This window comes from Aulonocara sp. 'chitande type north' Nkhata Bay, linkage group LG23 (assembly GCF_057382095.1).
Source record: "Aulonocara sp. 'chitande type north' Nkhata Bay isolate Kocher_YH1m ecotype deep benthic linkage group LG23, A_spYH_male_GT1.1, whole genome shotgun sequence".
NCBI lineage: Eukaryota > Metazoa > Chordata > Actinopteri > Cichliformes > Cichlidae > Aulonocara > Aulonocara sp. 'chitande type north' Nkhata Bay.
This window is the reverse complement of record NC_141365.1, coordinates 41,964,483-41,987,885: the sequence shown is the minus strand read 5'-3', so window position 1 is coordinate 41,987,885 and position 23,403 is coordinate 41,964,483. Positions and strand designations below refer to the sequence as shown.

Genomic DNA, 23,403 nt, shown 5'->3' with positions numbered 1-23,403 from the left:
CTTTCTCTTTGGGTCATGTGACTTCTGTTATTCTTTCTATCTGATGGCAGTCTACTCTAGTTGTACCTGTATAGCTTTCTTTAGTTCTCTGTCATGTTGTACTGTTTGTCTGCCTCAGTAATTTTGTCTCCTGTTTTTTTTCATCCACCTGGATTTGATGCTTGCGCTGTAAAATGGTAAATGGCCTGTATTTTACTTTACTTAGTCCCTAAGGACCCCAAAGTGCTTTACACTACATTCAGTCCTTCACCCATTCACACACACATTTACACACTGGTGATGGCAAGCTACATTGAAGCCACAGCCGACCTGGGGCGCACTGACAGAGGCGAGGCTGCCGGACACTGGCGCCACCGGGCCCTCTGACCACCACCAGCAGGCAACAGATGACGTGTCTTGCCCAAGGAAACAACAGCCGAGACTGTCGGAGCCGGGACCAAACCGGCAACCTTCCAATTACAAGAAGAACAGCCAACTCTTGAGCCATGATCGCCCCACAAAGGTTTATTTTTCATTTCCTCAAATCAGTCTTGGAGTCTGCATTTGCCTCTTAATTCCTAGTGATGCGCAAATGAAGCAATGAATCAGTATTGAACTACTTAATGAATTGTATTGAAAATAGGTTTTAGTGGCAAATTAAGACAAAGCAAAACAATGTCTCAATAATCATGTGCTGAGTGCAATAACGGTTTTTATGATTGATACAAATACAACCAAAGCAATTGCATTGTAGCAGTTGTAAGCAGTTGGAAACAGGATGTGGTGGGATGATAGGGTGTGCTTGTGTAACTAAAGCGGGGTGTGACTAATCTTACATGGGACCGGGATTTAAAGACTTTTAATCACAATTATTTTTACATTGGTTTGTTTTTGGTTTTTAGTTTCTTGCTAGCAACTTCTCCAGCTTTCGAAAACACACATTCACATGGGAATAAAATGTTACAAAGAATCTCGTGTAGCAGTATCAATTGCTTCAAGCAGATTCAAGGTGGAGTAGACGTGAGGAGACATCACGGGCCAAGTGTTTGTTTGTCTGCCCTCCGGCATTAAAGTAAGCTTTGAAGCAGTGGTTCAAGGAAAATACAAATTGGAGTTGGAGGCTTGTATTGGAGCATCGGTGTCATATGGCCATTACTACTAATCCCCCCTAAACAATGACAGATTCATAGAAATGTTTTAGTTAATGACTATAACAAATGATTACCAAGTTGAATACAATGATGTTTTTTAAATGTAGGTCTTTCTGAAAAGTGAAAGAAGTAGGTGAGCGTGAGTTGTTTATACGTCAGTGAAATCCAGCCACTCAGCCAACTTGTTCTACAGGTAGTACAGGACACACATTCATTAGCAGAGACACGCAAAGCCCAGCCAAGCCTAGCTGTTTTTTGCTTCAAAGCACTTTTTATAAAGTGCTTTAAAACAATATGCTGGCTAAAATGCTCATCATTAAGCTCACAATAGAAATTCAAATTCATTAATAATAATAAAAATTTTTTAAAGTCAACTCTCTCACTGTGGCCAATGAAAAAAGGTGGGCTTTAAATAGTTACTTAAAAAACGTCAGTGCAGAAGCATGTGTAATATGCAAGGGCAGTGAATTCCACAACTTAGCTGACATTTGTGACTAGGAGGGTGAGTGCACCTGTAAGAGCTCAGAGAGTGGGGCAAGGTCATTTAAAGACTTAAAAATAAACTACAGAATTTTAAAATGAAGTCTGGAAGATTGTGTTTGACCAATTGTATATGGTAAATAAAAAAGAAGACACTCGCTCTCACCACAGCACTGAATTGCTTTTAATCACTGTCCATTTTGACACCCAGGTTAGTGACAAAATGTTTTGTATTGTGTAAGAAGGCCCAAATCTAAAGGAGGAGACCCACCAGTAATAACTTTTACTTTATCAAGACATTTAAGGTTTTTCTAAGTTAACGGGCATATACACCTGACTGTTACCAGCATAAAACTGGGAAGCACATTTATGCTTTCTAAACATGGAGCACAGGGGAAGAAGATTTAATAAAAATAGCAGGGGCCCAAGGGTTGAGCCCTGAGGTACCCAACATGACAAGGAGAACATGATGACTTAAATCTATTAAAGATAACAAAATGTTCTTTCAGCCAGGTAGGACTTACACCAATTCAGGGTAGTGCCATTAATGCGTGCAAAATGTTCCAAACAAAATATCAGAATAATGTGACCCACTGTAGCAAAGGCTATTAATCTAGTAAAAACTAGGATCAAATAATTCCAACCATCTGTAGCTAAAAGAATGTCATTAAAAACCCTTAGTAGTACAGGTACTGTCCTATGAAAAAAATTTAAACCAGACTAAAATCCCTTAAAAAGATATTATAATAATATAATATAATATATAATATAGACTCTTTTTTTTCCCAAAATGTTTGAAATAAGGTAGCTTGGAGATTGCTCTAAAATTGGACATCATGTTGGAAGCCAGGCCAGACTTTCTAATTAGGTTACATGATAAAATAAAATAATGAAAATACAATTTTATTTATATAGCACCTTTCTCGACAGAGTCACAAAGTGCTGCACATAAGCCTAAAGTCTTTTGGAGTTACAGTCAAGGACAAGCTGCTGTTGCTAACAAGAACTGGCCCCAAAGCAGAAATCACCTCTTTTAAATAGTCAGGGTGGGACTGCATCTGTGGGGAACCCGAGGACTTCTGTTGACCAACAACCTCATATAAAAAAGGTAAAGTCACAGGCTTAAAAAACTGATAAAAGGCAGCAGAGCAGGGAAAAGAAGATGATGGGTAAATGGCATATGGTGATATCTGAGTTCTCATATTAGACACCTTATCCACAAAGACATTTGAAAAGTTTTCAGTGCAGTCTGTGGAAAATCAACAACAGCATCTAAAGTATTAAACAATATATGATGCTTATTGCAGTTGCAGAGACACGGCCTTATAGAAGCATTTGGCAGCTTACAAAACCTGCCAACTGTTTTTTTTTAAATAAAACTGCAAACATATATAACACAGCTATAACATAGTTGTGTTATATCTGTTATAAGCCTCTTTAGAGTTTCTCAGCAGTATCTCATTTTAAATGTCCTTAATTTTTGTGGCAAACAATCCAACACATTTCAAACACTAAAGTTACTGGGAGGGAAATCACTTGCTATACACATGCTTAAATTCTAGCTTCAACGATTTGCCATCTAAAGATGTATTTGTGGCTCTAGAACTCAACGTATTCTTCAACTTGGCAACTTACAGTACAAGCTGGTAAGGTTTTCTTAATATATTAATTTTTCATATAAGGATATAATATACATGGAAGCAGAAAACATTTATCAGGGAATCACCCAACATGCTTTTGATTCATATTATAGCAGATCCAATATAACCCATTGTCTCTGGAACGTGGTTCAGTGCTGTCCCATTGTAATAATGTACGGTCATAATATAATGACACGGTATTGGAGAACTGTGTTTATCACTGCCACACTTTAGGCACACACCATCACTGGCAAGTAGAAATATGAAATTGGTATAAGTAGGAAATAGTAATATAAATATATTCATATATTCAATTATTCAGGTAAAAAAACAAGAAAATATCATCTTAACTGTGAGACAGAGGCAGATAATACAATATGGTATAAACCCACAATCATAGTTAAATGTGATGAAATTGTCATTGTTGTATAGAAACTGCCCTCTTAAGAATACACTTAAATACATTTAAATACATGTGACACGTGGGCTCACATATGTGGCTTTTTGCAAAGACAGCGTAGATATTACAGTACTAATTACAACACACAACAAGCTCTACACAATAACAACAATCAACTGAAACAGTCTGTAAAGCAATGCTATTACACTGTTTACTGCTACAATGTTGCGACTCTCACACTGGCAGTAGTAACAAAGTATCAGCCTGGCTGGCTGAACTTATTTTAAATGGAAACAATTAAACACAAAGCTGAGAAGGTAAACTTACCAGTTTCATGAGTAACAGTCTGACTAGGGTCGGAAAGCCGGACATATTTGTGTACAGCATCCAACCTACATCTCAAGTTCCTGGCATTTCTTTCTGAGTTTGAGATGTCCTGTACTGTAAATGTACTTATAGTTCATCTACAAAGCAGTTAACACTTCATTGCACTCCTGTAGTTCTAGAAAATATTGCAGGAAATGTGTTTTTCATGCAAGCCTCTAACAGTAACTGTAATAATAAGAAATGTGACTCTAGGATTTATAGAATTGGTGAAATTAAAGGGTTAGTCTTAATAATTCTAGTACACCTCTCTCTAACCACACCCTTAATACTCATCCCCATGGTATGCTCCTCTTTTCTACCTCTAACGCTGTAAAGTGAAAATGTTAATTGTATGAGTCACACTGGAAGGGTAACATTTTAAATTAATATTTATTAAATATTATGTTTCAAGGCTGTTACACACTGAGCTCCTTGCGTTTTTGAGGACAATTCCTCCTCAATAAACGGACTGTGAAAACTAAAATGAAGTCGACGTCAAACGATGGCAAGCTGAGAAAAGTAAGAACCCCCCCCCCAAAATTACTTTCCAAAATATACAGAATACTTTCTAAAACAGATGAATCAATATCACTTCCTATTGCGAAATGGGAAGCAGATTTATCAGTTAACTAAGAACAAAACATCTGGTCTCAGACATGCTTAAAAACCTTTCATTTAATTAGAAAGCCCAGTCTTCAATTAATTCAATACAAAATACTACATAGAGTACACTCTACAGGTCATCGGATGTTCAAGATAGGCTTTACGTCTACCAACAACTGCTCACACTGTCAAACCAATACACCAGACAATTATATCCATGCTCTCTTGGTAGCCTGGCTGCCCATGGGTGGGTCTGGGGGTGCTCCGTCTCTGGGCTGGGGCCCTGGCTGGGCCTTGGGAGTTTGGGTCCTGGTTGGAGTGTCGCCTGGGTTGTGGGCGGGTGGGTGTAAGGTGGCCCAGCCCTGGCGCAGGGTGCCGCCAGTGCATCGTGCCACCTGGGGGGCTCTTCGACTGGTGGGGGAGGCTGTTACATCTTGCAGGAGGTCTCCTCTCTTCAGAAACTCACTCTGCAGGAGGGGGAAATATAGGAGATCTCAGTCTGGGTGACTATTGTCTTGTGTAGTCTGGAAGATGAGTGGATGACGGGGTGAGTGCAGTTTTCTCTGTGGTGGAGCGAGTGGGCTGTCCCGGGCTTTGTGGAGCCAGGCAGTGCTGCTGAACTGGGCCCTGGTCCGGATGGGCCTGGGCCTCCTTTCCCTGGTGGGTTGCAGAATATGGGGGCGCCTACTGGGGTCAGCAGGGGAGCTCAACACTACATATGAGCGGGTGGAGGGAGGTTTGGAGGCTTCACACACCCCCGTTCTCTGTTGTCTGTTGGGGCGGGGGTGCTGGGAGGTGTGAGTACTATTGTTTGCACGTGCTTTTTATTTTACTGCTTGGCAATGAGTGAAGCGACCACATTGTTTTAGGTCCCAACGCACCCGAGCCACGACTCAGGCCTGCAACGAGGGGTTTGCTAGCAGAAAGACTGTATCACTTGAGGTGTGTGTGTGCTGGTGAGAGTGTGTGTGGGCCCACAATATTATTTGATTATTTTGTTTCTGTTGAGGTAGATACCTTACCATTGTTTAACGAACTTTATTAATTTTACTTATTGTCTTTTGTGTTGTTGTTAAGTAATCGTTCACTAAAGTGGAGTTAACTTTCTAATTGACCTGCTTGTGTGTGGTTTATTTCCATATAGCGTAGTTTTATTGCATATTTTATACTATAAGTATTAAAAAGGGAGTATCAGTAGGAGAGTAACAACGGGAACCCAGGGCCCCTCTCAATAGAATGTGGGACGGGTGTTGCAATCATTACAGAAACTTTTTTTTCCAAACTTCCTGGAATTCTTCAGCTCCAACAGTTAGTGTGAACAGCTGGATAGAGAATAGATAAGTCAGTAAAATATTCTTTGTGCAGGATTATTTGTATGGATTTTACACATCCAGTGTGTAAAAGCATTTAATTTTGTCTTCATGATTAAATATTTTGTACCATATTTTAAACATCTTACAAAGAGGTGAAGCAGGACTTACTGAGCGATTTCCTGCAGGTGGAGGGGGGGTACATGCAAAAAAGACAATGTAGGAAGTTGTTGGGTCTGTGTTTCCACAAGCCCCGCTAATTCTAGAGACTTATTCGTCATGAAGAAAACAATACAGTCGATCGATCGATTACTCGCGCAAGGGAGGCCTCGTCTGTGTCCACCAAAAAAATGACCCCAAAGCTGCCTTTTATTGAGAGACAGTTCACACAAAACACATCACAGCAAAGCAACGCCCAGACAAGGCATCGTATGTATATGTGTGAACTTCTGTAAGAATGTGTGTGTGTGTGTGTGTGTGTGTGTGTGTGTGTGTGTGTGTGTGTTACCTCCTGCTGACCAAAGGGTCATAAAAGCAGGAGCAACATCACAAGAAACAGATCTTCCAGATAGGATGTATAATATAATAATAATAAACTTTATTTATAAAGCACACTTAAAAACCAAGGGTATACCAAGGTGCTTAACAAGTAAAATAGAGTATAGGAGGAGGATAATAGAAATAGGACCAAAGCAAGTACTAAATATGCAAGCAGATAACTGTCACTAATACATAGGAAAGCAACAGGTACAGAGCAAACAAGAATTTAAATGAGCATAAAAGTGCATGATATAAAATCATAAAAGAAATATTAACTAGAGGGAAAGGCAAGATTGAATAAGTGGGTTTTTAATCGTTTTGAACAGTGCAATGGAATCAGATGCGCGGAGGTCGAGAGGAAGGGTGTTCCACAGTACCGGGGCAGCCAGAGCAAACGCACGGTCACCCCGAGACTTCAGTCGAGATCTGGGTTGGGTCAGAAGTAGTTGAGTGGCAGATCTGAGTGTTCTAGCAGGAGTATGTGGTTTGAGAAGTTCACTAAGATAACTTGGCGCTAATTTATTAATAGTTTTGAAAGTAAGAAGTAATATTTTAAATTGAATACGGTACTTTATGGGCAGCCAATGCAGGCTAGCTAGGACAGGGGTAATATGGCAAAATTTCCTGGTACCAGTTAAAAGGCGGGCTGCTGCATTTTGGACTGTTTGCAGTCTAAGAAGAAGAGAAGAGGGAAGACCATAGTACAAGGAGTTACAATAATCCAACCTGGAGGTCACAAAAGTGTGAATAAGCTTCTCCAGGTCCTCATGCGGAATATAATGCCTAGCCTTAGAGATAAGGCGCAGTTGGTGGAAGCTAGATCTCACTACAGCAGACACTTGCTTATCGAGTTTGAGCGAGCTATCCAGCAGTACACCCAAGTTACTGACATAGTCACAAGAAAAACTAGCAAAGGAACCCAGGGCAGCACAGAGTTGGGCACGGGGGATTTTACTGTTGAACACCACAATCTCAGTCTTCTTATCATTTAAAACGAGGGAATTACTCAGGAACCATTCTTTGACCTCCCGCATGCATTCTTGAAAGTAGTGCAGGGACACAGCAAGGTCGTCAGTAAGTTCAAAATAGATCTGTATGTCATCGGCATAAAAGTGGAAGGCGATATTGTATTTTTCAAAGATTGCACCTAGAGGGAGCAAATACAATGAGAAGAGAATAGGGCCTAAAACTGATCCTTGAGGCACACCACAACAGACCGGAGCGGAGGAAGAGGAGAAGGTGCCTAAGTGAACTGATAAGGATCTATCAGCGAGGTATGATTTAAACCAGTCGAGGGCAGTGCCTCTAATACCCACAGTGTGCTCAAGTCTTAGTAATAAAATGTTATGGTCTACCATATCCAAGGCCGAAGAGAGGTCCAGTAAAACTAGGACCATAGAGCGTCCAGTATCAGTGATTACAAGAATATCATTAAGAACTCTAACCAATGCTGTTTCAGTGCTATGCAATGGCTTAAAGGCAGATTGAAATTTCTCAGCAATATTGTTCGTGTCCAAGTACGCCTGGAGCTGGGAGAGAACTAGTCTCTCCAGGATCTTGGACAAGAACGAAAGCTTAGAGATCGGTCTATAGTTTGAAAGGTCATAACAGTCAGAATTTCTTTTTTTTAGAATCGGGTGGACTACAGCATGCTTAAAGGACAAAGGAACACAGCCTGAGAGCAAGGAAAAGTTCATAAGAAATAGGATACTAGGTCCGATTACATCAAAACAGTCCTTAGCTAAACAAGATGGAAGAATGTCAAGCACAGTATTGGTGTTATTCATTTGAGCAACTAGCCGCTTAAGAGTCAAAAGTGACACAGGCTCAAACTGGTGGAAAGTTGAAATGCACTCAGGAATGGGGAGAGGATATAAAGCAGGGGGAAGGGAGGACTTAAGAGATGAGACCTTTTTTTAAAAGTGAGTTTGAAATCGCTCACAAAGACTCTGAGAATGAATTAAAGGCATGTCCGGAGAAGGGTTAACCACAGAGTTAAAAATTTTAAATAAGGTACGGGAGTTATGGTCATTGTCCAGGATGATTTTGGACAAGAAGGACGCTTTGGCCGTTTTAGCAGCACTTTGGAATTTTAAGCGGCTAGTCCGTAGCATGTCATGGGAAACCTGAAGTTTATCTTTTTTCCACCTTCTCTCAGCGCGCCGACACACGCGACGTAAGGCGCGCGTAGTGTCATTAAGCCAACACTGAGAGTAGGTTCTAGGGCGCTTCATCTTAATGGGGGCAACAGTATCAAGGATTGAAGAAATCAGCGATAGGAAGGAATTAGCACAGTCATCAACCGAGTGAAAAGAACAACAGTCGAGAGTGACAGATGCAGAATCCAAGAAAGACATAGAGAAGTTTGACATCATTTCAGCATTAATTACACGTAGCGGGCGAAGGGGAGCCGCAGGATGTAGTTCATTAGTGCATAAGCCAGTATCAAATATAACTGGGAAATGATCCGAGATCCCAGCGTCACTTATATCCTTGATACAAATGTCCAGACCATATGAGAAAACCAAGTCCAAAGTATGTCCTTTAACATGCGTTGGGTCATTAACCCACTGAGCCAGGTTAAAAGAGTCCGTTAAGGCAAGGAAGTCTTTAGCAAATGAGTCATCCTTACAGCAAGTGTGTATGTTAAAATCACCGACAATGAGAACACAACCATACTTAAAAAGAACGGAGCCTAGGAGATCAGCAAAGTCCGTGATAAAATATTTGCTATATTTAGGCGGTCGATAAACCACCACGCAGAGTGTGGTCGTGGATGCAGTCATCTCCAATAATTAGACTTCAAAGCTAGAGTAGGTAGGTGAGGGTAGCTGCCGAACTGCATACGAATTCTTAAAAACCGAGGCTACGCCGCCACCCCTACCAGTAAGCCTTGGTGAGCTAAAAGCAACACAGTCCGACGGAAGAAGTTCAGTAAAAGGGATGAACTCACCAGGACGAATCCAGGTTTCAGTCAGGAATAAGGCATCAATCCCATTAGTGGAGATGAAGTCATTTAAAAAAAAGGTCTTATTGACCAGCGACCTGACATTAAGCAATGCCATCCGTATCCTAGGGGCTAAGTCGCCACGGGTGGTGCGTCGTAGGACACTTAGGTTGTTTCGGCAAACGCCGCGTTGGAGCGATGTTATCCAAACCCGAGCAGGAGAACATGCCACAGGAATCGCAGGGTAGACTTTGTGGTCGGCCAAGCAGATCCAACGGTGGGTGAGCAACTTAGCATCAGAGCGCTCCTGGGAAGGAGGGAAAGAAGATAAGATATCCAGGCTGGCATGTGGGTAGCCAGTGGCTCTGGCTTTAAAGTAGAGCCTGAAGCGAACGCGACGGCCGCTCCTTCTACCGCGTTTCCTATAGCGTTTCTTGTGTAGATTCGGAATAGATAGATGGAGGAAGCCGGTCGGAGGGACCGGTCGGGGCGCGGTGGCGTCACTCAGGTTCCAGCAAGGATCAGGCCGAGAGGAATGAGAGAGTCTTAGATTTAAAAGTGTTTGCCTGTCGTATGTAATCAGTGCACAGCCATTAGATGCGCATACAACTAAAAGGATAAAAAAATACAATGCCAAGGTCCATAAAGAGCGTAGAGAGGGTAAGAAGCAGCGAAGCAGATGTAGCCGAGGACGGCAAGCCACGTACACCGGCGCCATCTTGCTACAGGAACTGGGCGAATAACACACTCGCTCATTCAGCAGACCTCTCTCCTGGGGCTGCGACCTGGCCAGGTATCTGCAATAAAACATTACAGCCCCCCAACCAGAACCTCGAGAATCTGGGGGGAAGGACAGTGGAATTCCTTTCATCAGAGTTGGCAAGCATAAAATGACAACATTTAACAATTCACTCTAACAGAAGTCATTTGATTTTTTCCTCACGTCAAATGAAATATTAAGTTAGCCACTTTCAAATCTAAGTAAATTATGGTAACTATTCCATTATAAAATAATTTAGCAAAGATCTATAAGTGTCCAGAATTCCCTTATTTCAAAACTGTTTGTCAAGTCAAGCTAGTTTTGTTTTTTTAGCTTAATATTACAAATAAAGCCCTGCTGGCTTCACAAATATGACAATATATTAACTGCAAATCTTTTACAGTAAAAAAAGATAAAACAACAAAAAACAAAAAAAAAATGTCATACTCAGATTTGATGTGTTTTGGGTGATTTTTTAGATCCTTTGTCTTAAACACCACTCTCTGCAATTGGATCTTGGACTTCCTAACTGACAGACCCCAGTCTGTCTCTGTAGGAAATAAAACCTCCACAGACTGAGTACAGGATCGTCGCAGGGCTGTGTGCTTATTCCACTGCTGTTCATCCTGCTAACACATGACTGTACTGCACAGTGCAGCTTAAATCACATCATCAAGTTTGCATATGACACAACAGTGGTGGGTCTCATCACCAACAACAATGTCTGAATACAGAGAGAAGTAACTGTTAAATTGATTGGCTTTTCAACCAATCATACATTTGATATTTTAGTTACAGGTAGCACTATAGTTGTTCCAATCTACCATCACCTAAAAAAGTAGACTTAGAAGGATGAAAGATTAACCTGATTTGGACTTTCATATCTGGATACTTCTATGGGTTTAAAACCTCAGTCATAAAACATCCATCCATCTATTCTCTTCTGCTTATCCAACTCCGGGTCAGAGGGCTAGAGCCAGCTAACACATTAAATTAAGGATGGCTTTAGAAAATAAATGTGACTTGAAAGCAGACCTTAAAAATGAAATGATGAACTGAAAATAACTTTATGTGTTATGTATTCTGATTATTTTTTGTGAGTTACTTAACTGAACACACTGGAGTTATAAAGTTCCTCAAATATCATTAATTGTCTCATGTTTTTCTACTATTTCAAATTGTGATATCATACATGTAGAACAACATCTGCTCTCACCTTTGTCACAAGCTGCTGCTCTGACATCTTTCATCTTCATCACAGTTTTATCATCAATTATGCTCACTGAGTCAGCACGAATGACTAAAACCAGAATGTGGGCTTTGTCATCTAAAGTGGAGGAGGCTCTGTAGTTAGGATCCATTTCAGACAAGGGACATTTGGGATTGAACTGGGGAAGTAAACAAAAATCAAACTCACTGAAACCTTTTTGCATGATATAGTTTATGTATCACAGACTGTGTACAAGCATCTGAATAAAGATGTCATACCTTGTAACCTTCTTTGACATGTCCATTCATGGCAAGTTTGATGTCTTCCACATGAATTCCTCCCTTAGCTCCCCTCTCAAGGCCCATGGTGTCAGTGAAGACAAAAGAGTAAAATGTTCCTTGCTCTTCTCTCTGAATTTTATATGTTCTGAACTGTAAATAGCAAAATGTGTAGGTGTTACAGTGCCATATACTAAAGTCTCAGAGAACAGTTTTCTGAATACTACTTATAGTTCAACGTCTACAGAGGAGTTACCACTGCAGTGCATCCCTGTAGTCCTTGAAAACCTCAAAGGAAATGAATGTATTTTCATGCATGCATCTAAAAGCAATTGTGATAAGAATAGATACATACTGCAATGGTGAAACTATCGCCAGAGTTTGCTGCTGCCAAAGCTCGAGTTGCAATTTTGCCTCTTAAAGCACTGTCCACAGAGTTGATGAAGCTGGACTTTCCAGCACCTGGTGGTCCATAAAGCAGAATTTGGAGATGCTGGACATCTTTGTGAGGCTTGTAATCTCTGACAAGCTGCAGGTCTCGCTCTCTTTCACTGTTCATTCAGAAAATTACAACAGCATTCAGTTTACACTTACAGTTTAACATTTTACCATACTAATATGAACAAACACCAATTAATAAAATAAACAAACAAAACCCTTCAAGGGGTGTACTACTGAGACAGACTGACATCTGTGTTCTACTCCCTGCAATTTTAGCAGCATGAAATTACCAAATATAGATTTCTGCATCACCATGTGAAACTGTGAATTTCTGTGGCATTGTAACCTCAGCAGTAACCCTTAATACTCACCCCCATGGTATACTCCTTGCTTCTACCTCTAACACTGTAAATGGAAAATGTTAATTGTATGAGTCACACTGGAAGAGCAACTACACATCATTATGTGTTAAGGCTGTTACACACTGAACACGTTGTGCTTTTGAGGACAATTCCTCCTCAATAAACGAACTGTGAAAACTAAAAATGAAGCCGACTTCAAACAATGACAAGCTCAGAAAAGTAGGAAACTAAGAGAGCAGCAGCAGGGAGAATTTCATGATTGGATCCAGGAGCTGAAGCTGTGTGTTCGTACATAGTTCAGGATGTCAGTGGGACAGTTTGAGGTGTTGTTGGTAGAGTTGGGACCAGATCTGAGGAGGCAGAGAAATCATTTCACAGAGCCGACTGAACCAGAGCATCGTGTAACTGTGTGTCCAAGATAAATAATATCGTGTGACTATTTCCATCTGTGTATTCAGTACGAGTGCCATGTGGGTTAAGATCACAGTTGTTGTCAAACCCAGTGGCCTGATCAGGTATTTGGATCTGAAAAATAGGACAAAGAATTAATTCCACTATTTACTCGGGATTTCAGTAAAGTTGCTCTGCCTCTAATCAATCCCACCTTTTTTTTAAAAAACTTCCTGGAATTCTTCAGCTCAAACTGTCAGTGTGAACAGCTGCGTAAAGAACAGATGAGTCCGAAAAATATTTGTGACCCAGGAAATATTTGCACGGATTTTACTTGTCCAGTGTGTAACAGCCTCAAGTTTTGTCTTCAGCGCTAAATAATTTTGCATCATAATTTAAATTTCTTACGAGAAGATGAACGATTTCCTGCAATTGAAGTATGACAAAGTAAAAACATGTTAGCAACACTTTTCCATATTCTGGGCAGGTTTTTTTTTTTTCTTCAAGTCAAATATAATGTTACTTTTTGCCACTTTCAAATCAAAGGACATCATAGTAACTATTCCACTGTAAAATAATTTAACATCTATAACAAATTCAGATCAAGATCACTTGAGTCTCCAGCATTTCCTCATTTCTAAACAGTTGAGTGAAGTCAAGCTAGTTTTATTCATGTAGCTCAATATTACACTTGAAAGCCTTGAGGGCTTCACAAGTATGACAATATATTAACGGCAAAGGGTGGCAAGAAAACCACCAACAATGAATATGATATGAAAAAAAATGCTTACCCCAAAAGATATTTTTAATTTTCTCCATGTTTTTTTTTTGTCATCAACTAATTGTGAATTAAACAAACAGAAAAGACAGTAAATTTAAAAAACAGTAAATTATTTAAATTCTTCTAGAAACTAAATTCTTTTAACTTGACACATCTGAACCAAATGGTAGAGATGACTCAGTCCAGTCAATTTAATAATTTAATAAATGTATTTCTTGCATTGGATTATTAACACAGTGTTACCATACCTGAATGTCCAACTGTGCTGTGAAGTTGGTGTGTCTTGGTTTTGTTTCAGCTGATGGATTTGTATGACTTTCAAGTATGAGTTTGGATCTATAAATGCTGTTTCACTTTCTCTTTGGGTCATGTGACTTCTATTATTCCCTCTATCTGATGGCAGTCTAATCTATCTGATGGCAGTCTAATCTAGCTATGCAGCTAGATTAGATGTAGCTGCATAGCTTTTTAGTTTGTATGTGTCACTAACATCTATTTCTTAAAATCAGAAACTCACTTGTATCATAATTCTGGGTTTTTTACAGCTCAATCAGTTTTAGCCTTTTTACCTCCGCTCTGTTGTGATTTTGTATTCATAGTTGTCTTTGTTTGTTATTTTCAAGTTTTTCCTTTTCTTCTACTGTATGTTCCTTGTGCCTAGTCTGTGTTTCTGTTAGGTTTCCCGTGTTTAGTCAGTTTTTGAGTAGGCTTCCTGTTTTATTTTGATAGTCTCTCAACTTATGTACTTTACAGTAATAATAGTAATAATAATGATGATGATGATGATGATGATGATGATATTATTATTATTATTATTAACTTTATTTATAAAGCACTTTCAAACAAAGTTGCTTTTGTATTAATGGTTCTAATGGTTCAGCTTTATAGACATGCTGTAGTTAGTGGCAACAACAAATATTTACCATGTTGAATACAATGACTTATTTTAAATGTAGGTCATTCACTAATGAAAAGTGAAAGAAGTATCTAAATAGTTGTTTATAGGTCACTGAATTCCAGCCAGCTTGTAGTACAAGACACACATTCACGAGCAGAGATACACCAAGCCCAGCCGAGATACTTTATTTATATGGTCCTTTGAAGTTCTGACTAAGGTGCTTAACATTAAGAACACAATACAAATGAAAAGAAGGCGTATTGCAGCTGCAGACAGCCCTATAGAAGTGGCTAACAAAACCATGGCGTTCAGCTATGTTTGAACCAAGACTGCAAACAGATACAACAAAACTCGAACATAAAAAGGAAAGGTAACACCTTCTTTAGAATTTCTCAGCACTATCTCATATTAAAGGTTCTTGTTTTTCCTTGCAAACATACACATTTCTAGCACTGCTACTGGGGGAAGAAAAATCACTCAAGCCCCTCGCTTAAATGACAAAATCTTGTGTTTGTTGATGTAGTTGTCCCTCTTGGAACTCAACACACTCTTCTTTGCAACTCACACTACATGTCTGCACTGTTTTGTTAGTTGATTTCTTTTTCACTGACTTTTTTTTGTGATTCCCTGTATTTTTGAGAATCTATTGTGTTTTAGTTTGACCATACTTTGGTTAAGAGTTTCCTTTAGTATTTATCATATCCTCCGTAGTTTCAGTTTGTAATGTAGTTCGTCTACTTAGTTTTATTATTCCAGTGAATAACTCCAGTGACTCATCGCCAGCTAGTCTTCTCAGACACCTCCCCGGCAGGGTTGGGTACCACTCGGTGCCTAAATTCTTGTTATCCAGTGTGCATTTATTGTCTCCATCTTCCACTGTCCTTTGTCATCTCCTACCATCATAGTTTTGCACTCCTTGCTCCATGTTCCCAAGTTTACGCACTGCGTAGTTTTCCCTAGTACATAAACTTGGGAACACAGAGCAAGGAGTGCAAAACTATTCTTGGCTCCAGTATTTCCCAGATTTTGTATTTCATACTTGTACCAACACAAAGCAGCTGCCTGACTTCTACTCCTACAGAGGTCAATAATGTTGTTCTTGTACCTATCTTGTACTTATATTGTAGCTCCTGTGAAAAAAGAGTTTCAAATGAGAAGTACTTGACTCCCAGGTATATTTCTCAAACGCGCACTTCAGGCAGATAACTCATAAGCTGGAGAGGGAATAGCATATCACATATTTAGATGATCATCATTTAGCCATGGAGAAATAGTTTGCTGCCTTATGAGAAAGCCCTCCGTAAAGCTAGAACATCTTACTATTCATTATTGAAGAAAAAACCCTGGGTTTCTCTTATAATCTGTTTATAATCTGGGTGTCCCAGAAGAGAATTTAGTTTACTTTAACTGCTAGTCTGCTTGCAAGAATGCTGCAGAGTAGGGGTGATGCAGTGAGCTCACAGAGCGGAGTGGAGGCGGGGAAGAGCAGGTGTGCTGAACTGGTTTGATGAAGGGCAACTCTTTTTGTCTTGCAGTGAGACGTAGCAGAAGAGAGTGACAGTTGCAGAGGAGTGCTGGCGTCCTGGGCAGAAGCCCGAAACCACAGTAATCACTACTGTCAATAAAGGCACTGCTAAACGACAAAGCTGAAGCGTCAATCCTTGGGTTCTGTGTCAAATTACACTTTACTAAAGTGATTATTTAACGTAAAATAAAAACACTAAATATGCATTACATGTGCTTGCACAAAGGGCATTTAGCGTTGGTATTCATGCTTGGTCCAACATGATATACAAAGAATTGGAAGCGACTGAGGTGAAATGGAAAGCTGAACCTCAGAGTGGCTGATGCAAGCGTCCCTGCATTTAGCCTCACTTAAGCTTGTGAAAATATTGTGTCCCAGCAGTACATCACTGCCCTCTGCCAAGGCAAAGAGTGGAGGTGACGCTATTGATTTAATTTCATTCACTCGGATTCACTCGCAATTGGACATAGATGATCATCAAGGACTCACCTTCATACTCAGCTTTTCCCAGCCTCCACCACAGGGTGAGACTTGTTTCAACGTAGCTGTTACACAATGTGCCACAGCACACCTGGTTTGTGTCTCTCTGGGATCTCCAAGTTTTATTTCACAGGAGTGGGAATAGCCTGGGGCTGCACAGGTATGTTTTGAGATTAATTACAGCAGGTTTCATCAAAGAGCAAAGAGTCCTGATAAAGATCAAAATGCGTCCCAAGCAAACATCTTAACTGAACACAAGGTGTGACGCATTCAGTGTGGATGTTAGGGAAAAATCTCTGCCTGAGTATGAAAACCAGAAACATCAACTGGGTAAAAAGTTAACTAACCTCATCCTCTCCAGACTCCATGGCACAGACAGAGTTTATTTACTGATTATCAGTGGTTTCATTGAACTTCAGGAAGTCAGAGAAAAGATATTTACCGTACACATTTTGTATGCAGAGCCTCTGTGAAGACATTTTTGTTGAAGCTGATCACCAAATATGCATTTTCTGATGTTTCACAACACATTACTGACAGTGTGATGGTTTCCATGGTAGATACCTGATATCAATGCAATCAATAACATCACATGGCCAGATTGCCAAGAGGTTTTGGCAGGACACCAGCGTAAAGCATTATTCCCATAACAACAGACAAGAAAGGAGTCTTTGTGGAGTTGTCCTTACGAAATTGACAAGGCCTTTTACAGCCTTTGATACAGGCTGGCTGCCTCACACAATAGAAGGCATATAAATTTGCAGATGTCGTCTGGAAAGCTCAAATGTCAACGCTTTTCACAACAGCACCCAGGCTCTGCGAGAGGAATAATTGATCGGCTCACCTTTTGTCTTGAGCCAAATATTCATTCTGCAGGACAAAGCCGGAGGCAAAGTGAAAGATGAAAGAGAATCTTCAGTTTCACAGTGTGTGCGGATAGTGTTCATCTATTCTCTTTGAAAAACAAACAAACAACAAGTCTAGCTTGTAAAATACCAGAATATTTGGTGCTCATGTGCTGACTTAAGTGTCAGTTCAGAAAACTTCTGACTTGCCCTCATTAAACTATGCCTTCCAAAATTATGTTGACGTTGAGGAATACTGAATGTTAATATCTAAAACATTAAAATCACGGCCTAATATCACATGGGCTGCTTGTTCGTTTACTTGCTTGGTTATTGCCCTGAGATGCTGACAGCTGGGCCTGTGCCTCCTGTGAGATGCTGGCTTTGGGGCTCCATGGATGCTTGTTCGTATGAGGATCGTCACCAAGTTCATCTTTGCTACATGTCATCACTTGCACCCAACCTTCTCGGTAATAGCTCACTTATGGATGTCTTTCTTTTTCTCATTCATGCAGTAAGTTTCTCATCTTGTGCCAACTGACCAGGTCATACTTACGTGAGCCAGTGAAACGTATCACTAGAATCAGCTTTCGTCACCTTGGCTTTTTCAACCCACGCCTAATTTTTGTCTGCCTTCTTGAACAGTATTGTTTGAATTCCTTCAGTCTGCTTTTTTTTCTCCCTTACAACAGCCCCATCACTATCTCTTTAACATACCACAAAGTAAACATTTACTTATATAGAAACAAGGGTGCATGACAGACCTGTGATTCAAATCTCATTCACTGATGCACGCGACAAAAACAAAACTGGCTGATGCAGATATTTTATAAAGCTGATGCGTGTTCACTTGTTTTGCGTCTAAGTCTAAGAACATTTCAGTTTAGCTTCTGTTGTAGTCAGAGCGTGCCATTGCCACTGGGTGTGTGTGTGTGTTTTCAACTAAGATTAGGTGGTTGGTAATACCACAACCCAGCAGAGAGAACATTGCTTTGTAAGAAGATGACCAAATAACTGCAGCCCCCTTCATTCACTTAGTGTATGAGTGGCAATCTTAAACTAAAGGTAGTTCTGTGGAAATATTACATAATGTTCTTCTTTCTTCACAACAACTTAGACAGAAAAGCTTCAGCAGCATTAGCACTTTTGACTTCTTTTTCAGTGGTGTCAGCGGTTTTGTTGCCCATACTTGTCTAACTCCAAATGTAACTTAGTTAAATTTAGTCCATTAACAAGCATCACTGTTCACAGATCAGTCGACAGGCGACTGGTGGCAGAGGAAACTAATAATCAGGAGCTAGACTGCAGTGTGAGTCCACACATGCATGCAGGATACTGACTAAGAGTGAAAGGAATCACTGGAGTTTTATTGTTTTCGTCCAACAGGTGTCTGCTTTGTGAAAGGTACTCCCACATGCACACAGGCAAAGTCCTCTGGAGCCGTACAGTACCTTTCTGTCTCTTCATTGTGCTGAATAGCTTGTGATAATTTCTATTTGACTTGTATTGTTGCATCGTGTCCCCCTCTTTCTTTCTCACTCTTTCCTTCCAAAAGCCTCACCATTAATTTTCAGCCTCTGCAATTTTCCTCTCCAATAGCAGAAAGGAGCGAAAGAAAAGGGGGAAAGAAAGATGACAAAGACAACACAGGACTCCTCTCTTCCCCCGGCCCTGTTATTGTACAAAATAGCCCAGCAATAATTTTTGTCATTGGTTTACTCCTAAAAGCCCATTTGACGTCGATCCTGAAAAGAAAGCAATAAAGAAACCTTTTCAGTGGAGTTGAATGAGCGAGAGAAGGAGGAATGAATCCCTTTGGGACGCTGCGACCGGAGAGGCCTTTTTATTTTTCTTTGCTCTGGTAATCAAATGGAGCTGAAATGAAAATGGAGTTTTCTATGAAAATAGGGGCCTTTGTTGGCTTGGAAGGCTGGTAATTCATAAACAATAAGCCGACTCCTTTTGTTTGGGTTATAATATATTCCTGCTGCTCTGAAAGAGGTCTCTCTCTCTCCCTCCCTACACACACACACACACATATACTGAAGCCAGGGTAAAAGCCAAAGTGAGGCAGCAGGGGAAGAGAGAAAGAGAATATAAAGGGAGGCAGAGAGGCAGGCTTTCCATTCATCCTCCTGGCTGAGAGACGACAGGATGCTCGCCTCCTCTCTCCATCCTTTACCCCATTTCTCTGCTGTCTCTGTTGGAGAAATGACGGTGTTGGGGCTTGCTCTTCTTTGACTTGTTGCTAGAAAAACATTAGCTTGACTGGGGTTTTCTTGGCCAGGCAACAGGTGTGGAAGGATTACTTTTCTCTGAGCACAGCCTACTTGCCAATTTGAGGAAGGTTTTTCTTCTTCATTAAATTAAAAGTGGATTTGCAATTTTTTCACCTCTCTGGTTGCTAAATTTGTTAAATCTGCTGAAAGTTGGAAGACTTTAAGCAAAATAAAAAGAAGACAAGGAGGTGCAGGTTGAGGGGTGATGACAAACCTCAGCATCAGCAGTATGGCAGGACCACAGCGATGTACCAATGAGCAAAAACGCGTCTCTTTGCTTAAAAACTAACAAAATGGCAATTATACAACTTCAAAAGACTAGGACTTCAGTGCTTGGAGAATAATTTATCTGAACGTTTAACCCTTTAACAGAGAGGGAACAGTGACATCATCATCTGCTCCTGCATGGAAATCCACCTGCTGTGTTACAGTGAAGACATCCAAGAAATAAGGTACAGTTTAAAATCGGGACCAAACGTTTTGACAAAAGATCTGTTGCAAGTGCTGCTTTTGCATATTTTGTTTGTTTGGAATCGAATGTTTTTTTTAAGTCTTGTTGCACACGGAAGGAATATTTCAGTGTTTTTCTTGATGTTTCTGTTAGTTGTTAAGTTGTTAAGCAACAGCCCAAGCTTAAAAAACAAAACAAAAAAAACAACAACAACCCATATTTATGATCAGAATGAATTTGATAGAAAACATAATTAAGCTGGTTTCTGCCCATGAAACAGGTTATCACAGCTGACATTAAAGATGACACCAAAAGCAGGATAAGAAAAGCTTCATATTTTTTGTGTTGCAAGTGTAGCACATAGCCATGAATAAGCAAAGCACACAGAGAGAGCAAAGGCAGACTTTTATTAAACATGTGCACTTATAAAGCAGTTCAGATGCATCAGACAGAACTGATCTGTTCACAGCTGTGTGTTCGCTCACTCTAAAGTTATATGATGTTCATAAAAGTTTTTAAGGGGATCCTTGAAACTAAGGATCGAACATGTTCCCCTGCAGCAAAATAAGGACAGAACAGACTCAGATAGGTTGCATCTTAATCGTGACTGAACAAGAGATCTTGTATTTAGTCACATGACTTATCGGCACTATTGGTACTAACAAGAACTCAACACGAACTCAACATGGTGAACAAATCAGAGTGACTGCTTTAGGTGAAGCAACTAACAGTATCCCAACAAAGAATCATTTTCTCCATTATTATTTACCTGCTTTTCTTCATGCTGGATCCTTCCTGGTACCAACCTTTCACATTAAAAGCTTTCTGTGGCTACTTTTGAATCTGATTATATCAGGAGACTTTGCAGACATCAGAGCTATAGCAGTGTTGACATACAGATGTTCATGCGTGTGTTGGTGAAATGTTTAAATTAGAATGAACACTCTGAATTTTTTATGAACCATATTCATATTACACAGAGTGTAGATGATTGCATTCATAAAACTGATGGTTAATATAGTTGTTTTGATTCTGAGTATCCTGGAAGCAAATCTGTCCTGGCCTGCATGAAAGTTGTTATTAGTCCGTTAATAATGGTTTATCGTTAGTGTAGTGTTCAAATGAAGTGTGAATTTCATTTTATTTTAATGATGCAAATTTACTGTATGGTTGTTTTGCACTTTTGTGCAATGTAGCTACACAGTCTTTCAATCCTGCTGCTGCTGTAAAGCATTTGAATGTTAAAAGTTTCTCACTTTGCTGGATAGCCAGCATCAAGCTGTTCAGGCCACAAGTGTAAAAGAGGAAAGAACTTCAAAAACTGACTCTAAAAAAAGGGTGTTTCTGATATTCAATGTAACCAATTATATAAACAACAACAAATTATACAGCATATTATTTTGTTTTAATACAAACTTTGTAAAAAGTTTCAGATTTAAGTGCCAGGCTGAGGCTAAAACCTTCAGGATGAATTTAACTGTTCAAAATGACATCACTGCTTCATTAAGCATATTTTGAAACATTGGTTCTTGTGATTGCTGAGGCTTCCTGGTTTCTCTTTAATTACAGATCAACATTAGTCATAACAGAGCGCAGCATTAAAGACCTCGTATATTTAAGTGTACACAGATCTGATATGATTTACTGTATTTCAATTATTGTTTATTACTTTTTCTAAACTGGACTTCCTGTCAGTGAAACAGTCTCATATTGGTGGCTGCTGGTGTTTGGATTTCCAGTGTATGTGAAGATGAACCATACTGAATCATGTTCGTCATGACAAGACGCTTCAGGTCAAACACACCAGAAGGTTAAAGTGCACCACTTCCTGTGTTTTATCTTTAAAGTGATCCTTTGCACAGATGATGACGAGTGGTTCTTTTTCAAAGAAGGAACATCGTTTGATCTTGTATTGCATGACTTCAGACAGTTTTCTAATGCTTAGGATGTTTTAGATGATTTAAAGTGCAGATGCATCCAGTGGAATTTTACCCAGAAGAGATCAATTTGCCATCAAATAGGACAAACAGGAAATGAAATGAGTGCAGTATATTTAAAGTTGATCTAAATCTAAAACACAATTATTAAAGGAATTTTTTAACAAAAGCTGGAAGAGAACAGACTGGTGAGATTAGATTGCTCTGTTTGAGTTGACAGGTGGTGTGAACCTTGATCAGATCACTAGATGGCAGCACAGTCTAACAAACAGGAAGACAGTGTCGGCACACTCATGCTGGACAGACTTACTCCTTTTGGCAGGTAACTGCAGTTTTACAGTTTTAAGTTATTCTACAGAGTTAGACATTCAGTTTTATCAGAGCTATCAGCTTAAACGTTTCAGTTTGTGAGCATGTTTTATTTTATCTGACAGAGCCTGATTTGAACAATTAAACTAGCAGCATGCCAGTGTCCTTTTTTAAATGCTTTTTTCTTTAAGAGGAAAAAGCCGCTAATTGCTCATTATGGTGAACTAAGACAACAAATTTAACCATAAAGACATATAATTACCACCAATAACCTCTATAGTATTATTTCTTCATGAATTTTGTTAGCTTAACAGTCATTTACAATACACATTCCTGTCAAAATTACCAGTGTTTTGAACTCATTTAGGTCAGAATACTATCATAAGACATCATAATAAGTCTGAAAATGGTGTTAAAAATGTGGAAATGTTGATATAAATGGAAAATCATCTTTAGGTTATTCAAGTATACGATCACTGCATCTTTTTCTGGCTCTTGTTAAAGTTGTGTATGAGCTGAACATTTAAACTTGACTTTCTTTCTCTGAAGTATAGATATATCTGTTTCCCATGCTAAGCTAAAACACCAATATTTGTATTTAGTTTAATTGATTTTTCTCACAACAGTGGCACAGCACAGATTAAAATGCCATTTTTGTTATTTATATAGCCCAGTAACAAGAGTTTTGCACTCTGTTTGGTACATGTAGCATATGTAACATATAGGAATAAGGACCTGTTGCACTGAGCGTCTGAGAGAAAAGCTCAATATAGATTCTTTATTGCTACGATGAAGAGGGTAGACACCCTCCACTAGAGGGAGCTTGACATCCGCCTCAAAACTGCTCATTGAAACCACCAACAGGCCTCTGAAGTTGTGTTAACCCGAGCTGCTTGTGTGTACTAAACTCTATAATACTATATATAACTATAATGTTAACTGACCAAGAGAAGAAAAATGAAAGCCTTCTGAATTGGTATTCATAGCTGGTTGTTGTGCCTCTAACAGGCTGTGCAGTGTGAAAAACGACTGTAAAATCCA

The 23,403-nt window shown here is 39.6% G+C and overlaps 1 long non-coding RNA gene across 1 annotated transcript in view; it reads left to right on the top strand.

Moving 5' to 3' along the window:
* Positions 1-19,540: 19,540 nt before the first annotated feature.
* Positions 19,541-23,403, top strand: part of LOC147302467 (uncharacterized) — a 102,143-nt gene continuing 98,280 nt past the window's right edge. Inside the window, exon 1 of the long non-coding RNA XR_015127246.1 lies at positions 19,541-20,117. This is a non-coding gene — a long non-coding RNA (uncharacterized LOC147302467). The remainder of the gene's footprint in view (positions 20,118-23,403) is intronic.